This window comes from Copadichromis virginalis, linkage group LG17 (assembly GCF_057382275.1).
Source record: "Copadichromis virginalis isolate Kocher_CV1m ecotype Utaka linkage group LG17, C_Virginalis_male_GT1.1, whole genome shotgun sequence".
Taxonomy (NCBI): domain Eukaryota; kingdom Metazoa; phylum Chordata; class Actinopteri; order Cichliformes; family Cichlidae; genus Copadichromis; species Copadichromis virginalis.
This window is the reverse complement of record NC_140634.1, coordinates 21,405,856-21,426,004: the sequence shown is the minus strand read 5'-3', so window position 1 is coordinate 21,426,004 and position 20,149 is coordinate 21,405,856. Positions and strand designations below refer to the sequence as shown.

The following is a 20,149-nucleotide window of genomic DNA, read 5'->3' as shown; positions in this document are numbered from 1 at the left end:
TGGGGGAAACATGCAGGCTCTACATGGCCGATGGATTCAAACACAGGACCTTGACCTCAGTGTTAGGACTGGAACTGAATTGAGCCGATAGTCAGCCGACTGATAACCAGTGAATTGGCAATTTTCCATTTATTTATGGAATATCTTTGGACATGGATGTTTATCTGAACAAAAATATATCAAGATTTTTCATTATTGTGATATCGTGGCTCAAGAGTTAGGAGTTTGCCTTGTAATCGGAAGGTTGCTGGTTCGAGCCCCGGCTTGGACAGTCTCGGTCGTTGTGTCCTTGGGCAAGACACTTCACCCGTTGCCTACTGGTGGTGGTCAGAGGGCCCGGTGGCGCCAGTGTCCGGCAGCCTCGCCTCTGTCAGTGCGCCCCAGGGTGGCTGTGGCTACAATGTAGCTTGCCATCACCAGTGTGTGAATGGGTGGATGACTGGATGTGTAAAGTGCTTTGGGGTCCTTAGGGACTAGTAAAGCGCTATATAAATACAGGCCATTTACCATTTATATTAAATATTATTTAAGACCGCTTCATAAAAGCCCTGTTCAACTGTCTTTCTCCAACAAACATTGCTGACAACGAACCCAGTGAACTTGAAACCGTGGAAACACTGGGAATAGTGCTTGTCCTCTAAACAAAGCAGAGTCTTTAACGGCACTCTGACATTGCAGAGCAGCACCAACAGCAGCACAAACTCAAGGAGAAAAGAATGAACGCTGAGAGCAAAGAGAGACGCAAAGAAATAATGAGGAGCTTCTCATTAAACCCAGAACATCCTTTACTGGAGGAAGAGGAGAGGGGTGGGGGAGCTGGGGGAGGAGGAGATGGTGGAGGTAACGAACTCAAAGTGAGAGTTGCTGAGCCAGATTAGATTAGCAAAGACAAAAGAAGTGTGTGTGTGTGTGTGTGTGTGTGTGTGTGTGTGTGTGTGTGTGTGTGTGTGTGTGTGTGTGTGTGTGTGTGAGAAAGAGAGACTGAGTGTAGCAATTAGTTGTCTGACACACTGAGATTCTCCTTCCATTAGTCTAGATGGGTGTGTTTAATTATAGCTGTGGCCTGTGGCTGTAAAACAAGGCTCTAGTTTTCAGCAACACCACACTCACTGTAATGTCTTTCTGCTCTAACCCTGTGCAGATGTCCAGAGGTGCAACTTCAGGTTCTCCACAACTGCTTCACATCAGCTGAAATCATTTTCATCACTTTCTTCCTTCTGAATGTTAGCGGGCACCTCACGAAAATCTTTCTAATTAACGAGGCCTCGTCTCTGCCTCCCCGCTCACATAAATCAAAACGCTTAGTGTCGCATCATGGTTATTTATTTTTTGCTTTCATTATCTGGTATTTTACTGGCCAACTGCTGCTTTTACAGCAGGAATCAGATAGTTCTGATTGGTGTTCAATTGACTGGTGCATCCCCTGTGTTTCTGCTCCCTGCTAATTGAATTCACTTCAGGTCGGTTCACTGCAAAGGGACTTATTAGCGTGAAAAGACTTATCTCGCTACCCACCTGCTCTCCCAAATTACCCGTCCTCAGATATCAAGAGTCAGGTAGTCTAATGGCTGCAGTGCAGAGTTTAGAGAAGTGCTAGAGAGGAGAAAACGCTGGGAACACACACACACACACACACACACACACACACACACACACACACACACACACACACACACACACACAGAGCTACTCAAGAACAGTGCTTACCAAAGGTTTGAAACCCTGTTTTTTGGAAAATGTGAATATTTCAACAAGTCCTCAAACTAAATCATCATATCTGGGTTTGGAGAGGGAGGCGAGGGTGGCACAGGCATTTACTCTCACTTGCTCTGGTTCAGGTGCTAAAAATAAAGGGATAGTGTTAAGAAAAGTAAAGATTTGGCTTAAAATACTCAGTTTTTCTGTGTTTCCAGGGTAACGCAAGTTCCTCCACCACAAGATGTTGACACCCTCAGACCACATGCACTTCTTCAGATGGCCACTAAGGGCCATTAAACGTTAAAATGACATATAGTAACTATAGTAGCCATAGTAGTCGGAAGGTCCTCCCGTTTCATTTTGCATCCGGGCTTTTCACAGTCCTGGTAATCAACCAGAGCTAACCCACAGTAAGAAGTTGGCAAGCGTCTGCAGACAAGTCGCTATCGTCTATGCAGATTCTGAATACGCACAGTAACCTTAGTAATTTACTGCCTCTTAATAATCAAATAACTGATACTGAAAATACCTGTCATTGGCCAAAGTCAGGGAAATGTAAGAAAACAGGCACATGGAAGTATTCAAAACCAGAGTCCTGTACCCTGGATGCATGAAGTCTCCCGTTGTTCTTTTACCAAAACAAACATAAGGAGTAGAAGAAAAAAGGCTCAGAAAAAGAAGCCCAAAGTTTGGTTGAGCTTTATAAAGGTTGTTTGTTAAAATGAAAAGATTGCACTGCCGCCTGACTGGCAGATTTAATTTGGCTGGACATCATTATTCTCAGTTTTCACACATTTAAAGAGATGCAAACTTAAGGACTGATTATTATGCAGCACTTTCAGCTCTACAATAGTCAAAAGGTTAAATTCTACAGTGAACTATAAACAAGCTTCTTATCCCTCCTACTTCTGCTTTGAGCCTTTAAAATGTGCTTGTTAGCGAATGTGGTTAAACTGCCAAACGAGGGTGCGGGTCAACACCTACTCCTCTGTGTTTTTACCACCTTTTGCTCCCACGTTAACGCTGCCTCTGTGTCGCTGTCATGTGGCCGCCTCTCTCATTAAATTTCACATCTCCAAGGTGCCCAGCTCTGTAAGAAGGGATAAAGACGACAGGTATATTCACCTTCTCCTCTCGCTCAGAAGGCCTGTTATGGATGTGTGCATCTGCCACATCAAAGGAGAAAAAAAAATCATCTCTGGCTCCACTCAGGAGCTGACTCTGTGCTCTGCCAGCCATCTTGCCCCTTTCTTTTCTCTCTGCAGTATTTCCTCTCTTTCATCCTCCTGCTCTGGTTCTTTAACCCTGACTGGTGTCAGCTCAGGAATAAACTGGGTGTGTGTGTTTCTGTGCGTCTGCTCTTGTTCTTGTGAGAACCAGCTTGACTTTTAGATGTGTAGTTGTCTTGGGTGAAAAGCTTCTCTTTGCATTTAAAGCGGACCACAATAAAAACACATATTCATAAAGATCAGCGTTGACAGCTTATTTTTAAAGATGTTTTAAAGCATGGTTACTGTTGAACGGAGGGAACTGACAAAGCTGAAAACTGAAAAGGATGCTCACTGCTTCCTCATTCCTACTGAATGATTCAGTAAAAATTGTGTAAACGAGACAAAAGCTGGTAGGCAAATGAGCAGTTTTTACTTTTGCTACCACTCGGCGACGTTCATACAAACTATGAGTGACCACAGCAGTCTGCTAGCAGCCACAGCAATTGGCAAGAAGGAGGTTAATGGGGTCACACCCTTGTTAAAACTGATTTCACTCAGCGACAGCCAGCAACCACTCGCCAACCAGTCTGAGGGTGAGGAAGTATCTCTGTACCTAGTGACCACAGGAGATTTGAGACAAAGAGGGCTTAGAGTGCGGAAACAGACAACTCACTTAACTCACAGTGAAAATATTACCTGAAGAAATAACTCAATGGCATCATATAAATTAGCTTACATGTTGCAAATTATCTGATATCATGCACAGCATGTGTCACAGATGAAACGCACCCCTGACAGACTCGACTTTATCTCATTCCTGGCCCTGTGGGACGGACAGAGGCGGATGGGTTCAAGGCCTCAGGCCACATTTTGCCCAACACAGCTCAACGCACTCATTCAATTAAATTCAGTTGTATTTTATATACATACACCTGTGTCTGTGGTTAGTCATCTTTAGGAACTAATGACTTATTTGTTTAAGGTTATGAATTTTTAACATTGAAAAATTGAGCTTAAAAGAACCCAGTGAGTTTAAATACGACACAAATGGGTTTACATCATATTTAAACACATAGGAGATAAAATAGGAGCGAGACGTGGCGTTTGACACATCACGTGTGTACTTCACTGAATAAACAGCAATACCTGGGAATGATAATAGTCAGATTACTCTCATGTGGCTGACAGTTTCATCCAGTATACCATGAAGAAGTCATCATATCTGCCCTGAATACACTGAATTTTGGACTCTGTGATCATCTTTGTTGTCTTTGACATTCAGCTTATTACTTTAAATGTTTCTGCATATGACATCCAGTGAACCTGGTCTCCAAGGCAACAGACATGCTAAAAAAGACAAATATTACAACATGGGCCGTCTTAAAACTCAATTTTTGGTCTTGACCAACTGCTGAGGAAAATATCTGGCTCTTTAGATGCCAAATATTCCACTGTATGCACATGGTAGCCAAAAATGATCCTGATTAGAGCGATGACACATTTAGGTTGCAGGCAAAGAAACTGCAAAATGAGCTAAAAGACACTAAAATTACACATTTGGCAATAAACTTGTGTGGGCTAATCACAATCAGGGGACATACAGTGATTAGGTCCATTGTTTAGATAAGTAATACTGACCCCAGCAGTAATTTTTCATATCAAATCTGGTTTCACCAACTTCCCCCTTCTGTCTAATCACCACTGTAAAAGAACCTGAACACAGCACCTTGGGTCTCGGTAACTTCAAGCATTTAAAGCCATTCTTTTAATGTGTTATAGACAATGATTAACTGAGAAAATAATCACCCAGTTAATTGAGGATGAAAACCATTGTTAGATGCAGCCCTTGTGAGAAGGATGCTAACTGGCTGATTGTTTTATACCTGTGCAAAAGCATCAGCCCTCCTCACGTTCCTCCACTCATTTATTTCCATCTGTAGCACGCCTGTATCCATCTGTTGGGAGTCAGATTATAGGTTTGACATATCTGGGTTAACAGAATTCAGGAATTAATGTATTCAGTAAAAGGTCTGCTTAAATTTAGTATTACAACTGCCTCCGTTGTAGTACCAGCACTGCATTAGAGTGAAAACTGGAATTACCAACAATGGGATTAAATGCAAATGCAGTGATAAAAATCGAAGACCAGGACACACACATACACACTAATAGGCAAGTGAACAGCAGTATGTGACTCATTAAAATCCTGGGTGCATACTTTGTAAAAGTCTTGAGCACTGACCCCTCTGCTAAAAAGTTTGGAGTGAAACTAAATCCAGGAATGTCTGCCGAAGCTCCAGCCAGGGGAATAAAGCCTGACTGATTTTCTCCTTCTGTCTAACCTCTCTAAGCTTTTCTCTTTCTAGCTGCTCTTTATAATTCACATTGTTTCGCTCTCCCGCTCTCTGTCTTTACATCTTTACCCGCGGGAACAAGTTCAAACAAAACCGGTGTTCTGACACACGAGATCCCGAGGGATTAACCTGGTCTGAAACGCCATCTATGGCTCTGTCTGTCAGTTTGTCTTTCTCACTGAGTGTTTGTACTTTAACCTGCCTGTCTGTCCACATGTGGTTTGTGCCTGGCTAACATTTCACCTCAAAAAACATTTAATATGTGACAGTCTGGTTTCCATTAAGTTTGTGATCCAAGAACATTGTATAACATTCTTGGAGAGACACCCGATCGTCCAGTCTTAGGTTTTATTTTAGGTTTTTCTCTGAAATGTTGCAATGCTGCAAAAGTTCTATTAAACAGTGTAAAGGCAATTTAAGCAGAGCTAATTGTACTCAGTGCAAGATGACAAAGCAGCTGAAAGAAGGCTCATTTTTTTGTAAATCTGGCAAAATAATCTGAAGCACCCAAGCCACCAGCACTGCTAAAATAAAAGTGAAGAAAAAGGGCTGCAAACCTGTGGCTGATGAGCCAAAACATGGCCCCTTTTTCCTGTCTCTGGTGGTGCTCTGTGGCTTTGACAAGAATCCTAGATGACTCGAGTTATTTTCAGTAAAAGACCAGTCGTGCTTAGGTATGTAATAACTTCCTGAAAGACCGTTTATGAGTTAGGACACTTAATTGTCCCATTTTTATTTATTTTATTATTTATTTTTTTACAAATCATCCACAAGAATTTAGAAATTAAATTGTCAAAGTCACCAAAAAATCATAAATAGCTTATTGCCGGTTGCGCCACCTTCTTTATAAGGCTTAAATGTGTTTTGTGGCTCCTTAAAAACTTTAGTTCAGAAATTGTTAAAGAATTTGATCTTCATCACAGGGTTGCTTTTAAACTATACCATCTGTGTATATTACAGGGTTCTGCATTATTTTGGAGACATCCCAAGTCTTAAGTTATGTTCAGACAAGCCAGTTCTAGAGTTGCCCTGACTGCCCACAAACCAAGCTGGTATAATTGAGAGGGCTGCCAAGCTGAAAATGTTTAAATCTGCTGCTTGGCCTAATGAATCTGACTTGCCCGGGAGCTAAGGTGAAGATAAGAAACAAGTGTTAAGTTTAGCTACAGGTTGAGAAAAACCCACAGAGAAACAGTCCATGAAGTCATCGCTAGCTAGCTTGGAGCTAAAGACTGTAAAGTAAGTACAATGATTGCTTGGGGCAATAAACCATAGACATTTTGACAAGGTCAAAAATCGGCTTCACTGTCTGAAAATGATCAAACTCTCTCCAGAAGAATTATATAACTGTTTTCATAAGCTAAGAGGTTCAACTGATCCTGATGGGTTGTGTTGATGGAATATCACTGAAAATGCCAGGAATTTCCAGAGAATGTAAAAATAACTCATTTTAGATGAAGTTATCCACCTTTAAGTCCCGTATAAATGTGCAGAAATCCAAACCAACATTGGCTGAGCTCTTGTAATATTTTACAGATGTTGGATCTCTGAGTCAGAGCCCAGTTTGGATGGAAACCTTTTCAAATATGCTGCACCTTTCTCCAGGAATAGAAGAATCTCAGATTCCCAGAACTGTTTATCAAGTCAGCTGTAAAAGAGCTGAAAAATAGCACTGTTATTCAGTGTATGTATTTTGCACATATCATGATACCCAGTCACTATTTCCTCTTGTTAATATACATTAGGTAATTCCAGAAAAGCAGCAATTTATCACCTTTTCTACCTGCATTAGTGGATCCCTGCTACTGTACCGAGATCCATCCTTCAGTCTATTTGCTCCTCAGGTGTGGGGCTGACATTTAGACATTGCTCTTAACTTGGCTGGATATCTGCAGTATCAAATGACACCTTATCTTTTTCCATCTTACTTTCACATTAGTGTGCTGGAAAGTTATGGTACCAGCAGAATCGTTTTCTTGTTTATGAGAGGAATCTTCTCCGATTTCAAAACACCCCAATGTGGTCTCATTTACATTCATGCCCACTGCTGGGCGACATTAGCCATTCATGACATCGGGCCACAGGAACATTGGAGCTGATTGGCCGGGCCTAGAGGGGATATGAGTGCTATGATTGGCGGAGCCCGGGGGAAATGGAGTTCTTATTGGTGGTAATGAAGAAGCCTGAAGGAGAGCATGGCTGAGACAAAGTAAGCATAAAACTAAAAGACCGAAGAGGATAGAACACACACAGTCGCTATACCTCATCTATCACACACACACACACACACACACACACACACACAATCTCCTTTACCATTCCCAGAGTCCACAGCTACATCATACAATTTATACTGCAGAGATACAAACAGAGACCGAGAGGATGCAGAGGTATCAGAGTTGCTTTTGAAGAGGCTCTTGAGGAGGCGCCAGGTGTACTGAAAGCAATGGAGACTATTGCTGTATTAGCACCACATATGCTGCCTAGACGTCCGAGTCATCCCAGAAAGATGGGTTTGAAAAAGAAAATATGCCACTATACCAGAGGGAAACTTATAGACACGACATAAAATGTGCAGTAAATATAAACAAACACTGAAGGGAGAGCTCACTTCCAGCTAACCTTCAAAACACTGGTAGGCTTTAACTAAATGACTGTTTCGCTTCATAGTCACTATATTTTACCCCAACTTATACCTGTATATAAAAGATCGATGTAGCCACCCACTGGTTTTGGACACCACATTTTGCAGCCATTTGCTTGACGCCATGTGAGTTTTTTGGATTCCTATTTGGAGGAGAGGATTGAGTGCTGAGTCATCACCTAATGCTAGCAAGCTCCATTCATAAACTGTACAGGAGATACAAAGATACAAATATCTGCTAACTAGTGCCCAGTAAGAAACTTGGGTAGAAAAGCTTCAACCATGATAGAAAGGTCGAAATAAGCTCCAGATCCCCGTGTCTGCACACCATCAAATATTCAGCCATTGTACAGTTCTTATAAAGTGGAAACTATCCCTACAGACCAAAAGCGTTTTTTTGTAGCAGGCTGCACAGAGTCTATGAGGATGGATTGTCTTTTGGAGCCACCCTCAAGTGGCCATAAGAGGAAGTGCAATTTGTAGCACTTTCATTTTCGCATCATTTTTCAGCCTTGAAGGTTTCCACTTGATGCAGACCAAAATCAAAAGTTAAAAGAGAGTGAAGTACATTTTTTTAAACCAAAACTTTGAAAATCTAAAAGGCATTACTTTGTTCCAGACTCTTGTGTCTGCAGACATTCTTTGCCCTTTTTTATTGCAAGAAAACCCCCAAAACAGAACACTTTTGAGGGAAGGAGGTTAAAAACTTTTTGCATGTGTCTTATAAACGTTCAAATTGCAGCTTTGCTGTTAAACATGAGATACAAGTGGAATTGCTAGGTTCTTGTCCATAAACACTCAATAAAACCCCTTGACAACAGCAACCTCCATATGTCCACAAAATTGCAAGGAAAGGTTACTAAAGCTTATCTAAAAATAATAACAGTCTCTGGAAAAATCTAGTTTTAGCATTTTCATGTCTAACATTTTAATCTATGACAGTTTGATGAAATGTATCAGCAAAACTAAATAAGCATACAATGTTGCACACGTTTCCTGCAAACTGAACAATATGTTAACTCTGGTGCTAAGGTAAGTGCTGCTTATCTATGGGATGCACAAAGACACGTTCGAAATGTTTTTAAAAGCATTTGAAGAGGCAAAACTGTTAAATATTCATTCCAAAAGAGAAACCTCCAACACATTGTCAGTGATGAACTGACCAAAGGATACAATTGGTGGGGAATAAAAAAAAAAAAGGACACTGGGAAAATAACCTGCTCAGCAACAAAATGAGTTAATTAAAGCTTCGAGGATGCATATTAAACTACTGCCTGTGTTCTATATTAATCTTAATGTGGACATTATAGCATGACAGGATAACACCCTCTAATGACGTGACCTTTGAGAGGAGGATTAGTCTTATGAGGGAAGGTCGGAGGGGTCAGCAGTTATTAAGCAGGCTGAGTGTGTTACAGCTACACACACTCTTGTCTGTGTAGTACCACTTGGTAACATCTCAGCAGGGCAGTGACACAGACAGCAGAAACAAACAGTGTCGGGGCAGAGACAAAAGACAGACTGTCAGAGGAGTGATAAAAGACACAGACGACCGACTGTGAGGCCACAAAAATGATAGGCAGTCAGATACAGGAAAGCGAGCCTCACGAATGAGCACGCCTCTATTAACTGGTTCACTGCAAAGAAAAACACTCAGTACTGACACATACTGAAATATCTTATTGCTTAAATGACAAAGATGACAACAGGAAGAAGTGTAGTCAATGCACTGTAACGATTATTCGTCTATCATATTATTGTTTAGAATCTCTTGTAGTTCAGCTCTGTTTCTAGTTTGTAGTCTAGTTTGTAGTCTAAGCTTTTCTCTTCTCTCTCCCTCATCTTCCAGCTCGTTACAGAAAATGGCCGACCCTTCCCAAGTTTGGTTCTGTTAAAAGGGAGCTTTTCCTTCCAGCCAATACCTTGTTCATATTGGACAATTGTTGGGTCTGTGTTTCCACATGTCCCGCTTAGAGACTTATTATCAGAATGACAGCCTACACTCACTACAGATAAATGGCAGCCAGAGCTGTTTGTCTTACAGCGGCCAGCCTAGCAAGGTTTATTCATTTAAATTGTGAAGGATAAGAAAACAGGACTCAACTAAATGCAGTCTGCAATCCACTGACATTTAACACCGACATACACAGTGTAACTTTAAATAATAATTGAACAGATTTAGGGAACCATTCAAAGCTGACATATTCTTACTTAAGCTAAACTAAGCTAGCTATGCTAGCTGGCCACTTCAAAAACTCCAACTTTTGGTTCAGAGTGTCCAATTTATTTTGCATTGCATCAACAGATATACAAGTTAGATCTTTTCAAACATATCTGACGTTACTGTCTTTACTAATATGGTAAAGAAGTTGCAGTACAACCACCGCACAAACTTGTGAACGTCTAAACCCCCCCAAAAAGCATGCTGTTGATCATGCTCCCAATCTGAAGGACCATCTTCAACCTTGGGACCTTTGGACTCCTGGAGCTGCTGTCGGGTTTCTGGGTTGAAGCTGGTGACACGTTAATCAACAGTAATGATGATCAAAAGCTGGGTCAGTTAGACGTGGTTAAATTGCACCAGTTTGAGGAGGCAGAGCCAGATTTTCACAGATTTCCTTAAAAGGAAAATAAGGGGGAGCAGGAAGTTGCTTGTTATCCAAATCTACTTTTGGCGTTTTAATTTCAGCCTTTCTTGGTAACTCTTGAACAAATCACGTGCATTTGAATGCACCTCAGTGACATCTCTAATTCACCAGGAAAACACAAGTTTAATGAAAAATAAAAGCAAAGAAACATCCTCCCAGATGCGTTACCAATGTAAAGAAAGTTTCAAGTCAAATCTATTTTCACAGCACTCTCAAAAAATGAAGAGAACTCCTTGGACTGCATGGAAGGAAGGAAATCAATCTCCTTAAATAAATATGACTTCACATCAATGCATTGAAAGCTGTTTGCTATAGACAGAAGTGAGAGAAAAAAGCATGTGATCCCATTTCATGGCAGTAAACGCACGTACAGATTTAATTCTGTGTTATGCAAATGTAATTTAGTGGCTGTGTCCTCTGCATTGGAGTGAGCGATTAACAACCACTTTCTATCCCAGTACACTCCCATTAACTTGACAATGACACACACTGATGAGACCACGTGTGTCCTTGTGTGCGTTTTCTCTGCATACCAACGGGCACATCTCCTGCTTTAATTATCCCTAAGCGGCGCTTCCAGCGACTTTAAAAATCAACACACTGCTTTGTCCTGTCAGAGTTTCTGTCAAAGCAATTAAAGGATGTTCGTGTCGTACAGCGCAGAGGACTTATTCAGTGCACCTCATCCTGTTTGGTGTAAAGTTGCATTGGGCTCACATGGGAATAACTGTCAGAGCACCCAGACAGCTCTCAGCAACTCATTTCTAAGTACTTAAGATGTAATGATTGAAGTTCTCTGTAGACTCCAGAGCGTGATGATGTTGCTTTAAAGGCACAGTTAACATGAAGAAAAGAAATCGGCCTTGGATCAAAAACCTGCCAGGTGCTCTGTCACTGTGGTTTTAGCTGAAATGACATGAATCCCCACTGACATAACTCCTAGCTTTTGTTTAAATACAAATAATGTCATCTGCTGAAGGATGAGCCAGCACCATTCTTTATTAAGGTTCTCTCTTTGTCAACAAATCCTCTACAAAGACCAAACAACTATGTGTTTTATTTTCTGATTTCCCTGCTGAAGATCTTAAATATCTGATATATGCAGGTGTTTTTTTCTTTTTCCAAAAGAAGACCAGTGACTAAATCAAACAACTTGCAATAGAAGATTACTCCACATTTGGTGACAGACGTGCTAGAAAACCTATAATTGAAAACAAAACAAAAATCCATTTGTGTCTCTAAAGGTAGTTTAGCCCGACAAAGCAACTACAAAGGATATGATTTTGTTTAAATAGCTCATCATCTGGATTTTGTTCAGGTTAAAATGAGGGCCACGCCGCTTTGACTGAGAGGCCGGTTGTCGATACTGTCTCACTGACTCAGAGAATTATGAAATCAAATTTCTACTGCCGATTGATTACATTAGAGTGGACTAGAGTAAAACCCTATGATACACAGTTTGAAAAACAAAATCCTTTACTTTATTCTGTGCCTCAGTCAAATTTTATTTATATAGCACCAAATCACAACAGTTCCCTCGAGGCACCTGATATTGTTAGGTAAAGACCCTCCAATAATGGAGAAAAGCACAACAGTCAGACAATCCCCTATATGAGCAAGCAGATGTCAACAGTAGGAAAGAAAAACTCCCTTTTAAAAGGAAGAAGAAGAAGGTAAAGGTCAAAAACCTTCTGACTGGCTGCCATGTTTAAAACGGGGCATCCAAAATTGGAACAGTATATAAAAAAGCCATCCATCCACCCCAACCTCCTCCTCAGTGGAGATCTGCACCAATCTTGATAGCCCACATTATATAATAAAAAGGTGACTTTTATGTGGTCATATTTCTTGAAAGGTAATCAGACATTAAGTGTTTTTACTGCACTAAATGAAGGGAGAATAATTCCAAAATTGGTACTACCAGTAATGAAGATTTGGCTAATTGTCATTCATTGTTCTCTTCGCCTGCACTCATGCTGCAAATGCAGCTACCTGAATTCACAAACACGACTTAATGACGGGTGTAGGTTTAAAGAGTTCTGGATGGGTAAAGGAGAAAAAGAAATAAATGCAGCATTGCTCAGGTCTGTGCTCATTACTCAGAGTGACCACATTATGAGCTAATTCAAACAACAAGCTGATAATTGCCATGTGATGAAAAGATTTATTTAATAGCCCAACTTCCTGAATGGAAATTAAAACCCATTGATATAATCTCTTCAAGAAAACCAGGAGGTATTTGGAGAATTGGATTATAAATCACCTTGTAATCAGACTAATCAGCAGCATGGCTCAACAGCAGCTTATTTATGGAGGCTGGAGACATTAATAAAACAGGTAGAAAAAAAGGTGCAAGGGGCAAGTTTCATTTGGAAGAGCTTTTTTATCAGATATAATATTAATAAACCCACAGGTTTAACTTGAGAGGAAAAATGGAAAAGGATAGGTTGTTGATTTTAATGTATGGTCACACAGTATATGTGTACAGCTGAACACAGAGGTGGGCAGCCTCCGTGACTGCAGCTCCTGCTGTCGAGTCATTATGTCTGGACCAAATCCCACAGATTTACTGCTTCTCCCCACATGCTGAAAATTAAACGTCTTTCTCGTCCGTGGAGAGCGAAAGAGGGAGAAATCGAGCGAAAACTGGGCGCAAAAGCACTTTATTAAAAATGTCTTGTCTCTCCAAAGTCGTATAAAAAAATAATAATTAGTACGGACTGCACACACGGAGCTATGCCAAAGCCTCAGATGAGGTTCGAATGCGTTTCTGCTCATGCGTGTGAACCCTGTCCAAGCACCATCTCGACTTCTTAAAAGAACTTTTAGAGGCTTTCTTAAATACTCTTTTGTACTCCTGCTCCTCAGCTCCTGCTAACCTTTGCTCACCTACATGTACATAAACAAAAAGAAAGGGTGAGAGTGAGGAGAGGCAGCTCTGCCGGCTCTCCATTAACAAGGCAGGCTCTGTTTCAGCAGTGGTTTGGTGAAAATGTGTGCGAGTGAAAGGCAGACAGAGAGAGAGAAGGAGAGATTGTTCTGAGCAGCCAGAAGACAGAGATATAGCCCTCATTCCTACTCAGATTAAAGGATTTAGAGCAAGGAGCCTTATTACAGACCCAGAGAAAGAGGAAGAGCTTTCCCTCCTTCTCCCTCTGTTCTGTGCTGATTAAAACACAGATAACTCTCCCTCCCAGGTTGAGAGCTGCTGGAAGCCAGCCACACACACACACACACACTCATTAAAATCCAGACGTAACAATGGTTGCTCTGAATTTCTAAGGATTTCAACCTGTTGGACAACCAGCCGCCTTATGCACGGCGCCCAAGCTCGCTCTGTTATCATTGCAGCACTCAGAGACCTCCTGGAGTCAGTGTGTCTCTGTGTGTGTTTCTGGACATGTCTCGTAAATGTCACGCCATCTGCAGATGTGTGTAACACAAGACTTCTTAAGACCATTTAATGCTACATGGAACTCAGTTCCAGACCTCCTTAAATATTGAGAATGGAGAAACGGAGCAGTCAAAAATGTCCTCATTTTTTCTTTTGGACTTGAATATGTGGGTGAGTGTGGAACAAAAAGATAAAAAAAAGGCAAAAATTATAAGAATAAAGGACATGTTCATTCCCATCAGTCAAGGCTTTCACCAAGTCCTCTTCTACCTTCATTACTCTTTTTAACAGACTCCACAATGAGCACAATTTAAACAGTAGGAGGAAATGTCTACTGTTTCTCCCACGCAGTTCTTTTAACACAGCTTTAACCTGTATTGTAGTTAATTTGCATGAAGTTTCAACAGGTTTTTTTGTTTTTTTTAAACAAAAAAGTTGTTTTTAATAGAGAATGGGACGAGAGAAAAAACAGTGCATTTTCATTATACTTCTGTGTAACATTAAGTTTACCAAACATCTGTCATTTTGTAGTTAAGTTGCTGTCCTGCTGCAACCACGCTCAATGCAGGTAGTTCATGTGAATTCCTGCGTATGTAGACAATAACTGATTAACCAGTGAAAAATGTAAATCTGTTGATCACTGGATTATTACAACACATTGTATGTAATTACTAGGGGTGCAACGATACTCTTATCGATATTGAATCGTTGGATACAGTGCTTTCGGTTCGGTACGCATATGTATCGAACAATACAATTTTTTAAAATTTATTTTATCAACTTTTCTTCTGATGATGCTGTCTGTGTTGAGCGCTCAGTGGATCTGTGTTCGACTACTCTGCCTAGGCTGCACTGTCGAGCGCAGATCCACTGAGCGCAGCACAAGCTAGCGAGACGTGGCAAATTGAACCTCCCCCATCCTCATTCAGATCTGGCGTTTGGAACTATTTTGGTTTTCATGTGAAGTATGACCCTGATGGTAAGCGCGTCACGGACAAAAGCAAAACAATGTCATTTTAACGAGATTAACACTGACAGCACTACTGGGAACACAACGAATATGACTGCACATTTACGCCGACATCATCCTAGTGCAAAGACAAGTGGAAGCAGACAAAAACAACAAGCACGCATGCTACAAACTACCTGACTCATTTAGACAGCCGTTAGCACATGATTCTCCTTATGGGGACCTGATATGTTTAATATGCTGCTGAGAATATAGCCCAGAAGATGCGTATAGTATAGCTTTTATTTTGGAAAGACATTTCTCTGTAATAAACTCTCTTTTCCAAAGATGAGTGATTTCTCGATCAGATTGATTTTTTATTATTATTATTTTGTTGTTTCTGTAATATTACATTTAAAAACTGTACTTTTGAGTTAAAATATATATTTATAATTTTAATAAATGACAAATTAAAAAAGCATGAACATTTTTTGTATCGAAAAAATATCGAACCGTGACACCAAAGTATCGAACCGAACCGAAAATTTTGTGTATCGTTGCACCCCTAGTAATTACTTAACTTACCCCCAATCACAGACTTCAAAGCAGTCATCAACAAGATGCCGAGTTCATCGCACACAGTTGCAATAATAATTCTGGCCGTGCTGTGACCTCCAACCACCAATGTCACTGTAGCATGTAAGCGGACACAGGATTGTCTCTACCCAATCAACTCAAGGCCAACATTCGCTCTCTTGTATCTCTGCTTTATGTCCACCAGCTCCTGAGAAGAATATGATCATGTTTAACTGCCAAACTGCAACTTTCACCAAGTTTCCTATTCCAGGTTTTGGGTCTGATAATTGATGTGGGATGGGCCTGGTGTCATGATATGGTTCATCATGATACCATGCCATTTTGCCTTCACAATTTTATTTATTATCACAATGCCTTTTTTGCATTTTGCTTTTTGCATGCCACTTTAAAAAAGCACATCCAAGCCTTGAAATGAAACACTATTTAAACTGCTATTATTAGTGTGCAAAACGTGACCAGGTGGAGGACATGTATTACAGAAGAAACTGTAATACATGTTCAAATGTGTAACAGAGGTTGAATTCCAGATTGTTTATCATAAAAAAGTGGATTTGCAGCCTAATATAATTAAGGCATCTAATTTTAAATGACCATATGAAACTTTATGAAGAAATGGAGCACGATGAAAAGAGGAAAACATTAACATTCATGCAACGGAACAAAATGTTGGAAAAATATACACATTTTTTAATGGGTTTGGCTGATACAGCACATAACTTCTAGTGTCCTTCCAGTGTTCTTTAATTTCCCCACAGGAAGCCCCTTTTAAGCACACCAGTCTTAAAGTGCTGGTATGCTGTCAGATCTTTCAACTACATTTGATGATTTAATAAGTATTTGTTTGGTGGGCTGTAGGCTGTATGTGGTCACGGTGTTGGAGCAGAATTGGCTGTTCTTTTCATAAGAGGGCATAGTTTTATTATACTAGAAAAAAATACATTTGTAATAAATACTTTCATTTCTCACTAAATGAAATAGCACAGCTGGGTCATGCCTGTATTTTTATAATTCTTTGTTTCAGTAACAAAGCTGCATCAGCTCCACTCAATGGGACCTATTCTATGTGGACTCTAGCTTGTAACTGTGAGTCTTTCAAAGGCTCTTTCCGAGCACACTGCAGCCTTTATGCTCAATTGCAAACTGCTGATCACATGTTTTTTTTCCTGGGTGACTGTTCATATCTATTTTAGGCTGTAAACCATATCCAACACCTACACGAACTGACTGAGACGTCAGGCAGAGAAACAAGAAAAGACATCACATGCAGATTTGTTTTCAGCTCAGTCTGGCTTACAGGGTGCTCTCAGTGAGTTGTGGCTGTACAGCAGAGTCTGTCTGTTTTTTTGGGATAGGGGGAAGGATGAAAATGACAGCGGGGGTGAAGGAATATACTGCACGATACATACAATCCCCCTACCACCCCCCTTCAGAAAAAAAAAACAAACCCTCAGGGATATGTTAAAGAAATGTTCTTATCATGAAAGCCTGATTCAATTTAAACCTGACCACAGCTGCTATTTGCTGTTGCTTAACAAGCCCTAAACCATAAATAGACGTCTTTAAAGGTTATACTAAATCCAAAAGATGGGTGGAGTATCACTTCAGCTTCTCCCATTCAATGCACTTTTTAATTATGAAGAGCAAATGGCGAAGGAAGCGCTATATAGACAGCATACACAACAAAAACAGCCAAGACATGAATTATGGAGCAGGAAATTTAACTCAGTGTGACGCAGATGTGCCTGATGTTCAGTCCACTCAGTGCACAGCTGGTCGTGTCTGAGCGTGTCCGACTGAAAGGCTGCGGAGCTTCGCGGCAGCGAGGACGGGAATGAGTGAGCCAGAAGAGCGTTCTACGTTTATACTGCGCGGCTTTCCATCCGTACAAACTGCCTTATCGACACATAAAACACAGGGCACGGAGCAGACATCTGCTAACTGGTTGGGTGTGAATTTGAATTGTAAGACTGGAGTAACACCAACCTCTGCTATGTAAAAATGTGTATTCTGCAACTGGTTGGGTGGGTGGTTGCTGTCGTTAGCCAAAAATGGGTATAAAAGATTTATGCAAAAACCATGCAACTGCTTTGGCTGCTAGCAAGTTGCCGTGGTTGCTTGTAGTATGGATAGAAGATATCAACTTGTCTGCAAACACTAGCCAACTACTCTTGAAGAAGCACTGAAACTGTGAAAAGTGCCATGTAACCTGGGAATGGAGGCTGACCTCTTGTGGCCAATGTCACGCTAGCGACAGCCAGCAAGCACATTTTTCTATAGCGACTGGTGGTTGCTATTTTTTTGCTAACCAGACTTGTATGACTGAAGCCTAACTGGGAGTGTGGTTAACTTTACTAACAGAAATCTGCGCTTCAGGTTTGAGTCTAAAGATTATGGATTCACCTCACTAACCAAATAACCAAACTTACCAGCTCTACCTGACAACTTCACTGCACTGGCTAATCTAAACATGTATTTTAGTCTAATACTGGTAAATTAGAATGGTGAAAAGATAAAGGTGAAGTGGGATCAATCACAAACTAGTAGATGACATCATGCTGGCTACGCCCACCTTTTATATACAAACCATCATCTCTTCGCATTGACTCTTTCACTCCTAAGTTCTTTGCAGTATTCAACAGTTAGTTGCTGATTCTGTTTGTTACTTGGTCATAAATGGGAGATACTAATGGACAACCAAAGCACTATATTGTTATAAAACCACAACATCAATTGGAAATGCTCAAACACACCATTGAGCTGAGCATAGAGAGGTCTCTGTGGGTTTGTCACAAACATCTGCTCGTCTTTGAATATCTGAAGGATATTTTACATGGAAACAAAAAAAATGCAACTTATTTAGAATCCACGGCTCCTTCTACAGAGTGGCCTCCTTTACACCATTAACAGGATAAATGTTAGGACATTTTAAATCACATTACAGGTATGGCCAAGTAGGCGATGCAGTCTTTTAAGTGTTATTATCAGCTTAGCCTCTAGATGGGCTTACTAGGCTTTACACTTTCTCTTCCCCCCCGTAAATAAAATATGGTCATTTACCTCATGCTGAGTTATTCAAGTGAGCCAACAAATGATTAATTTAACTGGAGACAACAGCATCCATGTGCCTGATCTCAAGCTGCGATGAAGAGAATCAGGGCTAGAGATGATAAACAGATAATCTATGGAAGCTCATGAACCCTCCAGTGTTTCATCTTACAAACTGTACATAATAAACTGAAGCGTCTACCTCGAGGCCAACACACACACACACACACACACACACACACACACAAACAGAGTAAGCCGTGTGTGTGTGTTTGTGCAAGAAGACAGAGTGGATATTCGGGGACGATAACAAAGAGGTGAAGCGCAGCTTGCTTGCTTATGAGCTGCTGGGAGATTAAAGGGGAAGAAATGAAGAGTCAGTGAAAGAGGAAGATCACGCTGCTGCTAAGTTGCCGTGTTAAAGTAGTGAAGGGTGCATTCTGGGACATGTCAGAAAATAAGCCCTAATGATACCTAGCCTAGAAAGTTGGCCTTTATACCTCCTAACAAGAGCTTGAGAGAGTTTGACTGAAGGAGACCCAGCTCTCATTAGACACCTCTGAGTCCTCTCTCCCTGAAGACCCACTGAGGAACTTTTTTGATTTTAATGTGGAATCAAATGACTCTTGATATCACTGCAGATTCCACTGGGAGTCTCGAATTGTAGCTATGAGCAACATTCAGGTTTATTTGTTTTAATATCAGCAGCTCTAAGCTCACAATACAACACAGTGACTTCCGTTCGCACACTTTAATATAATCTTAAACTTCAGATTAGTTATTTTCATTTGAGTACTGCAGTTTGAGTTTTTGTAGGTTTTTAATCAGTTTGAACTGCCTGAACCCACGTAAAGAAACCATGGAAACGCTGATTAATCAATAGAAAGCAGTAGGAGGACAATACTGGCAAAAAAGCCCAGACATCTCAAATGGAAATCAGGTAAATCAGTGGAAGAAACTGAGATATTTTAAATGTAGTTTGTCTTGTGGATGTTAAGACTACGTGCAGTATTAAATATGGGGGGGGGGGGGGGGGAAGCATCAACAAAGAAAAATTATCAGCTTCAAAATGCTTTGCGACAAGTCAGATCAAAATCAAAGCAAACTGGTGTGTGTGCGAATGTACAGCATATGCCATTGAGGAGGTCTGAAATCCCTAAAGCTGTGAGGATGTGTGTTTCTGGTTGCTAGTGTTTGTGTGTAATTATATTCAGACTGGAAAACAAATGTTTAAAATCAAGCTGCAGCAAGCTCAGGGCTTTCAACAGTATTCCAGAATCTCTTTAACAAAGATGGAAAGTACCCGCAGAGATACAATAGCTACATTAATGAGATATATACTAGGTCTGTGGACACTGCACGCTCATACAGTATAATGACTTGCCAGTCACAATGTAGTCTACATTGCTTTATTATCTAGTTTAATCTAAATGGGGCCATAAATTACTGAAAGTACACTATGCTGTTCCAATGCTTGAAGCTAGTGAATGGAGCAGGAGGACCATTTTCTTACACTTCTGTACAAGCAGCCGCCCTCTTTGAGATTTAAAGGATGGAGGTAGCCACAGTGAACTTAAGTTATCAGCTAAGGCTCACATGCTTCGATAGG

The 20,149-nt window shown here is 40.7% G+C and overlaps 1 protein-coding gene across 1 annotated transcript in view; it reads right to left on the bottom strand.

Annotated features, from left to right (window-relative positions):
- The window catches only part of plxnb2a.1 (plexin b2a, tandem duplicate 1), a 231,712-nt gene that overhangs the window by 70,749 nt on the left and 140,814 nt on the right, over nt 1-20,149 (bottom strand). The window lies entirely within an intron of this gene.